The sequence below is a fragment of the Callorhinus ursinus genome, unplaced genomic scaffold (assembly GCF_003265705.2).
Source record: "Callorhinus ursinus isolate GAN/ISIS: 27379988/994484 unplaced genomic scaffold, GSC_fseal_2.0 scaffold3, whole genome shotgun sequence".
In the NCBI taxonomy this organism is placed as follows: Eukaryota; Metazoa; Chordata; class Mammalia; order Carnivora; family Otariidae; genus Callorhinus; species Callorhinus ursinus.
The window spans coordinates 63493868-63508266 of record NW_027397065.1 but is presented as its reverse complement, the minus strand read 5'-3'; the positions used below and the strand labels follow the sequence as shown (position 1 = coordinate 63508266).

At 41.6% G+C, this 14399-nt stretch overlaps 1 long non-coding RNA gene across 1 annotated transcript in view; it reads left to right on the top strand.

Annotated features, from left to right (window-relative positions):
* LOC112819885 (uncharacterized) overlaps positions 1 to 13743 on the top strand; it is a 78830-nt gene extending 65087 nt beyond the window's left edge. The window contains exon 4 of the long non-coding RNA XR_003206988.2: positions 13554 to 13743. This is a non-coding gene — a long non-coding RNA (uncharacterized lncRNA). The remainder of the gene's footprint in view (positions 1 to 13553) is intronic.
* Positions 13744 to 14399: the final 656 nt, after the last annotated feature.

The window sequence follows — 14399 nt, the reverse complement described above, 5'->3', positions numbered from 1 at the left end:
AGCCTTAACGGGCCCAGGAAACCCACTGCCTGGCTACTGAATGGTAAAGCCCTGTTCTAAGGAGAAACTCAGAATTTCAAACACTCCATTTTGCCCCAGTTCTCGTTTCCCTCAAATTGTTCATCAGACCTATTAACCAAAAGCCAAGTTGCTCTTCAGGGATTTTTTTTTCCAGTCTTTAAAAAAAATCTTTTCCCATCCCAAAGCTGTTCCATATGTGTAGAAAGGAGCTATCAGCTTGAGTTCACATTCCTGCAATCACGTTCCTGGGGCGGGGGGACAGACCACAGGACAGAAAACCATGTCTTCATGGTTGTTTTCCTTGGAAACCAAGTGAAACTTTTCAGGGAACTCCATTCTGCAAACACGTATCAGTTGAAGGTGAAGTGAAATGAGCCTGTTTTGTACTTGGCTGCTTTTTGGGGGGAACCTCTGCGTATCATCATCATCTCCTCTCCACCCCTGGGTTCTCCCTCTCTCTCTCCCCTAACTCCTCTCTGTGGCCCTTTATGCCCTCAGCTTGCCTGTAATCAGTCCCTCCCTGCCCACCAGTGACTGGGCAATGGCTGACTGGGCAGGGGAATTTCCTCTTTCAAGTCCCAAAGCCATTGGTTCCCATCTTCAGGTCTGTAACAGTAGTGAAGAAATGTACCCTTGCTCATGTGCTAGCTTGCTCTCACTGAACTCAGGGAGTTGCTCAACCCCCCTAAAAAGCCTTGCTTCTTACCATCCAGTGAGGATACAGGATTGGAGCAGTCACTTCTCAAATGACACTCATCTGGTGGGGTGCAGGAGCTAGTCACAGGGGCTCATGAGAACTAGTAGTTCAGTATTTAGGAATTTTCTGATCTGGCTGGTAAACTGTTAGTAGTTTGTGATTGGCCATAGCAAGAGTATTTGTCTCATTGGAAACTGGTAAATGTTAGAAATCATTTTTTTTTTTCTTCTTCAGAGAGCCAGCTTACTAACATGTCACTGCACCTATCCCTCCTCACTTGCTAGAAGGTGTCCAAGTGATGTGTCACAAAAAAAAGCTCCCTAGCCACAGGGTATGGGGTATGGAAGTTGGAAGTTGGAGTGGAGGAACTTCTTACTTTCTCTGTAGACCAGAAGCCCTTTTATCATTTTTCCCTTTTGTCCTCATTAAATTTTATGACCCTTTTGATTACCCTGATTTATGATTATGATCCACCATGTACTTCTTGTTTGAATAACCTCTTAATTGTTTTCTTCTTTGTCTTGATTGGAATCTCCTTCGGAAAGGTGATGTTTTGTAATAAGAGAAATATACATACCACAATTTAAAGGGAAATAGTGGAACATGAAGGATGATGTGTTTTGGTTTATTGAATGTTAACTGAGGCTGAAGAAAGCAACTTAAAGTTTAAAGTGAGCCTGGGACTTGTTGACGGAGCAACAAAGGAGAGCATCTCGGAGTTGAGAGAGGCCCAGGGCATTTCCATTTTTTTAGGTTCCTGGAAAAAAATGGACAAATGCCTTAATGTAGACAGAGCCCTTCAAAAGAATGAGAGGTTGAGTTCTGGGGGACCAGATGTTCCTTTTCTAGAACCCACCATGGTTGAAACACAGAAACAATGACTTTTTTGTAGGATAACAGTTTGTCTGCTTGCCTCTTCCCTAGATCTTAGGCAAACTGATAACCATATCTGTATCCTATGTCTCTAATCCCAACCCCTGGTACAGTGCCAGGTACCCAATGGGGGCCTCCATAAATAATGGTTTAAAGAAAGTTGCAAATGAGAATAAAGGGCAAGAGACGTGATGTGATGCTGAAGTTAGGTCTACCTTCTCCAGCCAGTGGTTCCCCAGCTTTGAATTTCATAGAAGGGTATAATTTTTGAATAATTTTGAGGAAACAAGGTAGCCAGACTTCTTATTTTGTCAAGTAATGCCACTAAAAAAAAAAGTCAAGAGCTGTCTCTAAGACTAATAATTTATTAAGAAAAATATTTTGACATGAAAAATGAGGAATAATGGACAGTTCATCCCAAGAAAGGAGATGGTAATCAATCTTCCTTCCTTCCTTCCTTCCTTCCTTCCTTCCTTCCTTCCTTCCTTCCTTCCTTCCTTCCTTCCTCTTTCTCTCTATTTCATTCTTTCCCTCTCTCTCTCTCTCTCTTTCTTTCTTTCTTTCCCTCCCCTCCCCTCCCCTCCTCTCCTCTCCTTTCCTCCACATCCAGTGTGGAGCCCAACATGGGGCTTGAATTCATGACCATGAGATCAAGACCTGCGCTGATATCAAAAGTCAGATGCTTAACTGACTGATCCACCCAAGCAACCTAGAGTTAGTAACTTTCTATTGATAATATGTATTGATAGATACATTGATATTTGTATGGTAGATGTGTATATATTTATATCTTTATTGGATGTTGGAGGACTTGAGTCCTGAAGATTCAGAGTTCAAAGAAAGTCTTTAGCTAAGCCCTACTTCTTATTAAAACAGCAAAGATAAAATTAGGTAATAATCATAGGGACCACTGATGGATTATCCAACTATTAAATAGATATGTTATTCATTTATTCATTTGGCCAATGAAGCAACAAATATGGAAGCCATTCAATGAGATAAATGTCTGAGACTGGACCATCCTTGAACATCTGCAAGTCAGAACTGGTCTGGCTTTGGGTTCTGAGGATACTGGGAGATGGAAGGGATGGATCTGCTTCCTAGTACCCCCTTTGGGTTGACCTGGACAAAGTCAGGTCCTGGGTAATCTCAAATTCAAGGATTTCTTAGGGTCCTCTGGATCAGTCATGATATAGTTGGAATGGTAAACCTAGAGCTCTGCAGACACCTTGGGCTGGATTTTTGGGTTAACTGGGAGACTGCTAATGTGTATGAAATTGATGTAGACAGAATTCTGGGGATTTGGCTCAAACAGTCTTAGGGATGCCATGTGAATATGTAGATCAGATGTTTGTTTTACTAAAGAGGAGTCTGTTCCTATGTTTGACAACATATTTTGGGTTTCTTTGTCTGGAATCTTTGCTTCTCAAACATTACCAACAGACTTTTATTGAATCACCCACTCTGTGTAAAGATAAGTGGTAGATGCTATAGGAGACCCGCAAAAGTTTAAGGTATCTTCCTTACAACCCCCTTCGCCTTTGAAGCTTTCAGGCTAGTGGAGGTAGATATGTCAGGCTAGGACAGGCAGATACTATTTTAAAGTTCAAAACAAGCCAAAATCTCATCCAGCAAATTAGTATATAAAAATGGCAAGTTAAGAGTAGAAGCTAGAAGATCTATAAACATTCATAGGAAGTAGAGATTTCTGGTCAGAATGCTTAAGAAGGCTTTAAGGAGGTGGTGAGCATTTATTTGGCTGGGCTTTGAACATTGGAAACAATTTCAGAGGTAGGGAATGCATCCCAGGTAGGAACTGTGTAGGGAGCCTAGGGCATAGAGGTTAAAATAGCATGGTTCTGGGACATCTGGGTGGCTTAGTCAGTTGGGCATCCGACTCTTGATTTCAGCTCAGGTCTTGATCTCAGGGTCATGAGTTCAAGCCCCATGTTGTGCTCCATGCTAGGGATGGAGCCTACTTAAAAATAAATAAATCAATAAATAACTTGGTTCTGGCAGAAGGCTTAGGGAGGAATGGTTGATGAGGCTGGGATAGCCATCCACAGGCTGCTGGTATAGTGTAGAATGCTGGGCAAAGGAGAATGAGTTAAATTTTTAAAAAAATGAGACTCATCAAATGTTACTTGTTACCTTTTTTTTTTTTAAAACAAAATGGCAATATGATCAATGGAAGGGATGCCAGTTTGTATAGTCCTTCTCACTAATGAGACGGTGCCCATTTCCCTTGGATTGGAGGATATGCATGTGGACCACCAGACCCAGCCACTGAGAATGGGGTGTATTAGCTTGAATTCTCTGGGCACTGAGTTCATGCATGCTGGAGTTTGGGGGCTGGGTATAATTTCCTTTAGAGAGAGGATCACTTTGAGCCTCCTCCACTCAACTTGTTTATAAAACTCCTGGAGAATTATTTTCCAGACCATGGGTGGGGAAGCCAGTATGTTTAGTAGTGATCCTATAAACAAATGAAAATGCCTTTTTGCAAGAGGAGCAGACAGGGAGGGGAACTTATTTTTGCGATTTGAGGAAACTGCTGGTTTCTGGGATGGCTGAGGCAGAAACAGTTTGTTTCTTCCTATGCTGACTTTTTCTCCCAAGGAGAAAATTACTTATCTTTACTGGCAACACTTAAAATCTCATTTTAAACTGAATGCGAATGTCTAGAAATTGACACAGTGTGGCTGTGTGGTTCTCACGGGAGCTCAGCTCCACTTCCTTGAGTGAAGTACAAGAGGGAAAAGAGAAAAAGGAACAACAGCCTTTGTTTCTCCAGAGCATGTATCATGATTTCATATCAGAATTGCACCTTGCAGAAATCTTTGTGATACTGAATCAAGTTTCTCAGAACTATAGGCTAGTTATAAGTCTATATAACAAGCTCATATATCTTAAAAATTACTATTTCCTTTTATTAATCTTTAGAACAACTGGCACATTTGGTTTGGAAATTAGAATGAGTTAAAGTAGAGAGTGAGGCCCAAAGTGGGGTGACGATCCAAAGGGTAATCTTTTATGAAGACAGTAATGTTGAAATCTTGACCAGAGGACAAATCTTCCATGCTGTCCTGTTAGGCAGTGGTGAGTATTATAGGCCAAGCCGTCCTTGGCAGAGTTGACTTTGTATCTCTACCTGGTACCTGAAATTAATCATGCCCAGAAGATAGGGGTTTAAATGACCGTGTCCAATCTGGAACACTTAACACATGATTGGCCAACCAGAGTGGAAGAGAAACCCAAGAACGGGTGGAGGAAGAAGACCTGAGGACAGAATGGCTGAGGGGCCTGAGCAGCTGTCCCCTGAGCACTAGAGACAAAAGAGGATGGACAGGGTCAGAGAAGAGTGCTGTGGGCCACCAGGCACTCCTATGAAAATTCCCATGCAATTCTGCCCCTTGCAGAAAATGCCCCTAATCTACAGTCCCACTTGCATTATTTCTCTTTGATAGTGATTGATCTAGTGAGCCAGGTTTGCTGTCAAATGCCTAGAAGTAAGGGTCATAGGATAAGAGGTGGGTCCTGAAGTGGGAGCAAAGAAGGCAAGTCTGAGAGAACTTCTGGAATAATCCGTCATTCTAGGCAAAACACATTTAGCTTTTTTTCTGTAAGGTGCCACGTTTATGATCTAGTTTTAGTACCTTTTCATCTATCTATCTAACAGTGTGCCAGGCCCAACATGGCTTTCACAAAACACAGAATTCTAAAATGTTCCAGCAAGAAAATTCTTAGTGATCATTTGGTCTAGAGGCTTTTGAACTTTTTTTTAAAACGGTGTAATCCTTTCTTCAAAAGAAACCAAGCCAAGAAGTCCAACAATAAGACCATTTAAAAAGGGAGCAGCGCTGGTTAACCCCAGGGGGTCTTCTGAAGGGGCTGAGCAGAGAGATGAAATGATTTGCCCAAAGTCATCGAAGCTGGGGAGTGACTCAGCAGGCCCCAGTCTTGGTCTCTGATTGTCCAATACCCTGTCCACTGCACCATGTGGCATTAAATAAACTGATAGTCGACAAAGCTGAGTTGGAGATCTGTTGGCAGGAAGGCATGATGTGGTGTTGCATGTGGGGATTTTTTATCTTCAGAGGAGGACAAGGTGACACCTAGATCAGTGAGGCTTCTTGCAGATTAGATTCTGGGGACTGGAAAGATAAAGGGTAACACTGTGCTAGAAGGAAATTCTGCTTAAGTCCATCCACGGAATGGTGGTTCCCTCCCTCTTTTGTTGCTTTGCACACATATGTTTTATTTTGTAAATTTCTAGTACATATAAAAATGTACGTCTGTGTATAGTTTAAGAATAAAAATATGAACACTCGTGGATCTCCATCTCCACTTAAGAATGAGAATATTTCCAAAACTATTGAATCTCTCCGTGTGTGCTCTGTTCTATTGGATCCCCCTGCCTCCCCTAGCCACCAGGGTGAATTTGGCATATTTTCTTGCCTTTCACTTTGGTTTTACCACCATATAAACATCTCTAATCAGTATATTGTTTACTTTTGTCTTTAACTTCATTGAAATGGAGTCATGTCTTCTGCTCAGCATCATGTTCTAGAAGATTTATATCATTGCAGAAAGTTCTGTTGGACCGCACATCTCTAGATATTCATGGTGTTGAGTGGAGATTCATCCAAGACGTTGGTCATTAGCATTCATTGCTGTGTAATGTTCTGCTATCTGAATAACCACCATGTATTTATTCATTTTACAATTGCTGGATATTTAGTATAGTTCTAGTTTTTTTGCTTTTACAAAATGTTTACATGAATATTGTGCCTGTCTTCCAATGTAAGAGCTTCTCCTTAGAGAAGGAGTAGATGTGCTGGGTGAAGGATGGAAATATGTTCAAATTTTACCAAGTAGTAACTAGTAACTTCTCTCCTTCCCTTCATCCTTCCCCCCTCCCTCCCTTCTTTCTCACCTCCCTTCTTTCCTCCCTTCCTTACCTCTTGCTCTTTGCCTTCTCTCTCCTTCCCTTTCTTCATTCCTTATCATTGCACATCTGTTTAAAATGGATTAAATACAATTCTTTGCTCATGACATACTATTATCATTGGACCATTCAGGGTCTTCTCTATTCATCTGCTTCCTGGATGCAATTATTTGTATCTTCTTATCCTACCCTGTCCTTTTCCCTCCCATGCAGAGGTAATCACTATTTTGAATTATATATATATATATATATATATATATATATATATATATGTATATATATATATATTTTACTTTAAAATATATATATAAAATATATATATATTTTACTTTTTTAAGAAAAGTTATTTTTGCATACATATATGCTGTGATAGTTACCAATCATGGTGTACCAAATTACCGAAAATGCCTGCGTCTTTAAACACTAACTGTCATTATCTTCTAGTTCCTGTGGGTCAGGAATTCAGAGAGGGCCCAGTGGGGGTGGCTTGTCTCTGCTCCAGAATGTCTGAGGTCTCAGCTGAAAGACTCAAAACCTGGGGGGCTGGAATCATCTGAAGGCTGGATAGGGGCTGGAGGATCCACTTCTAAGGGGCTCACTCCCATGGCTGGCAAGGCGGGGCTGTTTGGCTCCTCTCCATTTGGCCTCTATGTCTGGGGGCTCCCTCACAGGACTGTTGAGTGTCCCCATGACAGGGTAGCTTGCCTTAGTGAAGATTCCAGCCATTGTTTCTTCTAGGCTTGATGCCATCTCAAGGAATAACATGATGAAAATCTTAACCGTTTTCCATTTTCTTGTTCAAAATAGATAAAGATCTTGAATATGTGGGAGAATAAATAAACTATTTAGGTGGATTAATAGGTTCTGGATTACCAAATACAATCTGGAAAAGGGCACAGGAGCCAATGAGGACATTTGCTGCAAAAACCCCAACAAAGTAAAAAGAAAAACCAAATTCTGGCCATCATTAGGCATGTTGGAAACTGAACAGCATTGTCTTACCATTGTGGGAGAGAAAGATGGGTTCACCCCTGACAGACTTTGTGCTATATTTGAACACAGGCACTGCACCATGAGAAAGAAAAGATGCCAGAATAGAAGGCTATGGGGAGATGAAATCTAAGCATGAACATAGGAGGGTAAGGAGATGGAAGGGGGCAGGGAGAGGCAGGGGCTGTATTTATGAAAACGAGTGAAAAGGCCAACATTATTTAGCCCATGAAAGTAAAGGCTGAGAGGATACAATGATGAAGAGTTCATAAGTTCCAAATTTCTTTTCTTTTTTTAAATTTTATTATGTTATGTTAGTCACCATACAATACATCATCAGTTTTTGATGTAGTGTTCCATGATTCACTGTTTTCGTGTAACACCCAGTGCTCCATGCAGTACGTGCCCTCCTTAATACCCATCACCAGGCTAACTCATCCCCCCTCTCCCCTCCCCTCTAAAACCCTGTTTGTTTCTCGGAGTCCATAGTCTCTCATGGTTTGTCTCCCCCTCCCATTTCCCCCCCTTCATGTTTCCCTTCCTTCTCCTAATGTCCTCCGTGCTATTCCTCATGTTCCACAAATAAGTGAAACCAGATGATAATTGACTTTCTCTGCTTGACTTATTTCACTTCGCATCATCTCCTCCAGTCCCATCCATGTTGATGTAAAAGTTGGGTATTCATCCTTTCTGATGGCTGAGTAATATTCCATTGTCTATATGGACCACATCTGCTTTATCTGTTTATCTGTTGAAGGGCATCTCAGCTCTTTCCACAGTTTGGCTATTGTGGACATTGCTGCTATGACACAAGTTCCAAATTTCTAAAGAAGTATTCTTTGAAAGGCAAACCTAATATAAAAAAAGTCCCACTTCGGGCGCCTGGGTGGCTCAGTTGGTTAAGCGACTGCCTTCGGCTCAGGTCATGATCTTGGAGTCCCGGGATCGAGTCCCGCATCGGGCTCCCTGCTTGGCAGGGAGTCTGCTTCTCCCTCTGACCCTCCCCCTTCTCATGTGCTCTCTCTCTCTCTCATTCTCTCTCTCTCTCTCTCTCAAATAAATAAATAAATAAAATCTTTAAAAAAAAAAGTCCCACTTCATATTGGGTAACGTTACTTTTGTTTCTCACTACTTAAGAATTGAGCAAGCTCCAAAAATACAAGTATACAAGGGTTCTCTGTTTATGGTTGATGGAGTTGGCTGTGGAGGGAACAGAGACTTTAATTTTTTTGGTTTTTATCTAACTTTTTGAGTTCACATCAAAGAGGACAACTGTGTCCTTCCATAAGATGCTTCTTGGGATCTCTGTCACAATTAGTATCTTGATCTAGAAGAGCAGCTCTTTTGTTTTTATAGAAGAATTTGTATGTCTTAAATGTCTTCTAGTCTCCCAGGATTGGTTTTACAGGAGAATCCACAGATGATGCTAGCATTTGGGGTAGTGATAAGAGCTGGTACTGTGACAGCCATTGGTAGTTCTTATTTTTTGCTAAAAGCAGATTGAGGGGAGCTAGCCCCTAGAGGTTGGCAGAGCTCCCAGGGAATACCGTGGGCTCACAATTACTGCTGATTATCCAGCAACAAGTTTGGACTCTGTGCATATGGAATCAAGATCAAGACATAAAGTAAGAAAGAAAAAAAGCATAAGCCCCTCTTGGACACCCGTCATTTCCATAAAGAAACTAATATAACAATGAACAAGAATGAGATCCTCTAATGTATTTAACATGCAGCATCCAGAAAATTCAAAGACCATTTTTAAAAAAAAAAATTATTTATTTATTTGAGAGAGAGAATGAGAGAGCATGAGAGGGGGGTAGGGTTAGAAGGAGAAGCAGACTCCCTGCTGAGCAGGGAGCCCGATGTGGGACTCGATCCCGGGACTCCTTGTTCATGACCTGAGCTGAAGGCAGTCGCTTAACTGCCTGAGACACCCAGGCGCCCCCAAAGACTATTTTGTCTTGGGTTTTTAACTCCCTTCTCTAAAAATAATATATAACATCATTTAGCCTTCTGATTCAAGGATCTAGGTGCATTCCAATCCAACAGGCACATTTCCCTAAATTACATTATAAATGATAGAAACATCTGACCTTGAATGCCCCGGGACCATATGAATACAGAAGAGCTGATGTTTAAATGGAATCTCCAAGCCTTAAGAGGGCAGGCACTGTGTCTGTCTAGTTCATCATCATGTTCTAGTACCTATTTTAGTGGCTGATACATAATGGGTGCACACAGCAGTTGGATTATTTAATAAGTAATGCAAGAATGATTTTGGGGTTTTCTTTTAGTTTATAGTTCTATGTATTAAATACAGCTATTGGGCTTTTATACCTTAATTTGTTAACACCTATCTAATAGTTACTTAGCTTTGAGATATTGTTCAGCATGGTTTCATCTGTTCCTTTAAAAAAACTCAAGTAGGTAATTTTGGTGGAAAGGAGCATCTGGGGAGGTAGAATTGGACTCTTAATTGGAGGCTCAAAGAACATTCATGCTTGAATTCTTCTGGGGTGAGAGAGTATCACCCTCCAGATCTTAAGAGTTCTTAAAAGGGAGGTGTAGTATTTCAGAAACAACCCTTTCAAGCCTTAATGCCTTTCATCAAAGGCTTTTAAAGCACTTTGCCTTTAACCGGGTCCACGTCTGTCTCCTGCCTAGCTTACACACATGCCTCCCTTTGAGGTCAGTAGAGGCTAATAGTGCTGAGAAAACAAGCCAATGTATGCAGTGGAGGTTGCCACCTAGCTGTATTTCAGTCTTGCATGTGAGTGTGCACCTGAGACTTCAGATAATTCAGTGTAGGCCAATATGAAATCAAGCATGAGGTCCAGAGACAATCAGCTGCTGGGTGAAAGGAATTTAGATCTCACAGTTAGAGCCATCTCTGAATGGAATACTTTGCCATGGAAGGTAGTGAGGTCCTTGTCATTGGGGATATTAGTGCTGTGGTGGGAGGAGTGAGCAGAACCTACACTCAAGATGGAAGGACCGGCTTCATGGAAAATAAGAACACCCACCCCTCCATGTCTATGAGTATATCAAGTCTACCTCTGCTTCCTGGAATGAGCCATCATAAATCCTCAATTTACTTGGACATTCACCTACCCACATTTCACCCCTCCCCCATTACTCAAGTTTAGTAAATGAGAGGCAAATGACTCCACCCTTGATAAAAGCCTATTTGGAATCGGAAATGAATTTAAAAAGGAGCTTCTGGGTAGGTTTTGGACTAGGGTATGTTCATCACTGCTGTTCCAAGAGAGGACCCTGAGTCCTGAAGGAATCTGAATCACCAATGATTTAGTTGGGTTTCCTATTCTCTGCTTGTCAAGGCAGGACATGGCTCTAGTAGACTTTATCACTGTTATTCCAAGTCATTAATTGTTAGTGTTGACTTTTCTTGGGGATCTGTTTCTGAATGTGTTTGCTTAGTCTAGTGAGTAGCTCTCAAACTTTAGTGTGCATCAGAATTACCCCCAAAGGCTTGTTTAAGGGCAGATTTCTGGGCCCCACCCTTAGATTTTCTGACTCCGTAGGTCTGGGTTGTGGCCAGAGAATTTGCCTTTTTAGCAACTTTCCAGATGTATTAGTTTTCTAATGTTGCGGTAACAAATTATTAGGACTTTAGGGCTTAAAGCAGCACAAATTTTTTACTCCATAGTTCTGCAGGACAGAAGTCCAAAATGGGTCTCACTGGGCTAAAATCAAGGTGTTGGCAGGGTTTGGGGAGGTCCTAGGGGAAGAATCTGTTTCCTTGCATTTTCTAGCTTCTAGAGGCTGCATGCATTTCTTCACCCATGGCTGTCTTCCATCTTCAAAGCCAGCAATGACTGGTTGAGTCTCACCATGTTCTCTGTTTCTTAACTCCTCTGCTTCCATCTTCCGCATTTAATGATCCTTGTGATTACATTGGCCTCACATGGATAATTCCTTATTCTAAAGTGAACTGATAGGCAGCCTTAACTTCACCTGAAACTTAATTCTTTGCTGTGAAACATATATTCATAGGTCTCAGGGACTAAGATATGGACATCTTTGGAGGGGCCTTTATTCTTCCCATACCATACCAGGTGATCGATGCTGTGGGCCTGGGGACCACACTTTGAGAACCTTTGGTTTAGTGACTTGAGGGACTGATTAGAGGCTGCACAGTTATGAGGAAGACAGCTTGTCAATAAAATTGGGCAGGAAAATGCATTTCTTATGGAAAATTAGCATTTTGTATGGTTTAAGATTTTATCAAACTTTTATGCAAAATGCAACTTTGTAAAATATTGATCCCAAGACTCTTGTGGACATTCAGACAGAAGGACCAAGCAGAGGCCTGTTTCCCATGACTCCAGCACTCCCCCCTGCCGCTGTTAGTCTGATTCACCCCTTGTCCCTGTATTGTCTTTGCCATTGTCATGATCATTACCTGCCATGTCGTTCCCCTTCTCTTACTTATTGAGACCCTGTTCTTTTTTAAGGCTCAGTTGGGAGCCTCCCTCTGTCATGGAGCCTTTCCCAATGCTCTAGCTGAAAGTTATCATTGCTAGTTTACTAGATGCCCTCACACATGAAATCATTTGTTCCCGTGACAGTGCTGTAAGGTGGGTAGTATCTCCATTTCACAGATGGAAAGAAAAGACATCATGTTTAAATGAGCTGCTCACGTTCAGCCAGCACTTGCAGGTGTGGGACTCAGTCACTGCAATAGACTGAATATTCATGTCTCCCCAGAATTCATATGTTGAAACCCGATGCCCAGGGTGGAGCCCTCATGATTTGGATTAGTGCCCTTATATAAGACACCCTAGAGTTCCCTGGCTCCTCTCACCATGTGAAGACCCTGCAAGAAGACAGCCGTCCATGAACCAGGAATTCTTCCTCAGACACCAAATCTGCTGGATCCTTGATCTTGGACTTCCAGCTTCCAGAGCTGTGAGGAATAAATGATTGTTGTGAACCACCAATCTATGATATTTCTGTTATGGCAGCCTGAACAGACAAGTCCCTGAAGCTGGGACTGCAAAGCTGAGCTTGTCTGGCACTGTGAAAAAGGATGGGCATTTTTCCAGAAACTTACAGCTAGTGAATTCCAGGTTGACTGACTTCGTCTCAACCTTAGATGAGCTTCTGAGGCCAGGACTTCCTCTGTAAACTCCTTTCCAGACAGTCTACATTAAAGGAAAATTCTCTCATTGTGCTGCGCTTTATTGGGTAGCATTTTTTTTTTTAATTCTTGTAAATGAAGATAGAGTCCCTTGCTTGTGAATTTAACTTGTCAAATACAAATGCTGTCATGATAATTACTAATGTACAGTTGAGATGAGCTGCTATCTTCACAGCTTCATTCCTGGAGTTGCAAAGAAAGAGACTATTGGAATGATGGGAATCATAGATTCAGAACAAGGTTTGTTAAAATCAAACACTAACAGCAATGTGTTTTCTGTAGTTTGTAAACCCTGTGGTACCACAACATAGATGGTCATTATTTTTTTCTTTCACTTGAAAAATAATCTTGATCAGGGGCCCCTGAGTGGCTCAGTCAACCAGTTAGGTGTCTGCCTTTGGCTCAGGTCATGATCACAGGGTCCTGGATCGAGCCCTACGTTGGGCTCCCTGCTCAGCGGGGAGCCTTCTCCCTCTCCCTCTGCCTGCTGTTCCCCCCTGCTTGTGCGCTCCTTCTCTTTCTCTCTGCCAAATGGATAAATAAAATCTTTAAAAAAAATTCTTGATCATTAGGCCCATGATTCTGATCTAGGTGAAAGATTATATCATTAGACTTGCTCCATGGGAATGGAGAGGGAAGAGGAGGGCCAAGCACCTATAAAAAATTATAGCCTTAGGTAGTGATTTTGTAAAATAAGTGTATGAGTAGATGGTGATTCAGCATCAGTCTTTTATTTTTTTCAGCAAGTATATATTTTATTTTTGGATGGGTAAGTGGGAAGGAAAAAGTGGTGGATGGACATGGGATTAAAACATAGACCCTAATGACTCTTTTTGGTTTTTCCCACCTCTGCTCTTCCCTAGAAACTCCCTTACCCTCTGCCTTCATTTCCTTGAGGATGTGAATGAATAGGCTGGGACTGAGGTTTATGGCTGTTTGGGAAAGCTTGTCGGGTCAGTTTCCCTGAGTGGTTATGAGACAATGCCCACCCAGCAGGTGGGTCCCTGAAGTGTATTTGTCATCAGAAGGGGAGTTCCTCCTTGTTGCAAATGAAATGTGATTGCTTATCAGGTGAGTGAGCACCCACCTGCTAAGCTTGTTCACGTTTGGCTGTTGGAAGTATTCTGGGATGTAAGGGAACATTCCACTGTAAACCCAGGGAGTAAAGTTCACTGTAATGTGACTAATACTGTGACGCAGCATTCATCTGCTTCACATTCTAGGTTGTGCCTTGAGCGTTCAGAAGAAATGTTAAATTAATTGATTAAAATATCAAAATGCAACAGAAGTTCCTAATGTACTCCACCATGTGAGAACATGAAACTGACATGGTGAATTTCCTCCTGAGTAAACCTAGGAGTATCCACAAAATGGACTTCTGAATTTTCACTGGTTTCCAAATAATATTTCTAGAAGAGACCCAGTTTCAAGATCAATGGGTAATAGTGACTTTGATGCTGCTGCTGAAGAAATAATAGTAATTAATATTTGTGGAATGTTATTTACATGTATTACTACACTTAGTCCTCAGAACAACCCAATGAGGTAGGTGCTATAATAATCCTCATTTTACTGGTACGGAAATTAGAGCTTAGAAAGCTTAACAAACTTGCCTAAGGTGACACAGCTAGTGAATTCCAGAAATGAGATTCAAACCAATCTTTCTGACTCTAGAAACTGCTTTATTTACTGTCTCCTTTTATTTCCAG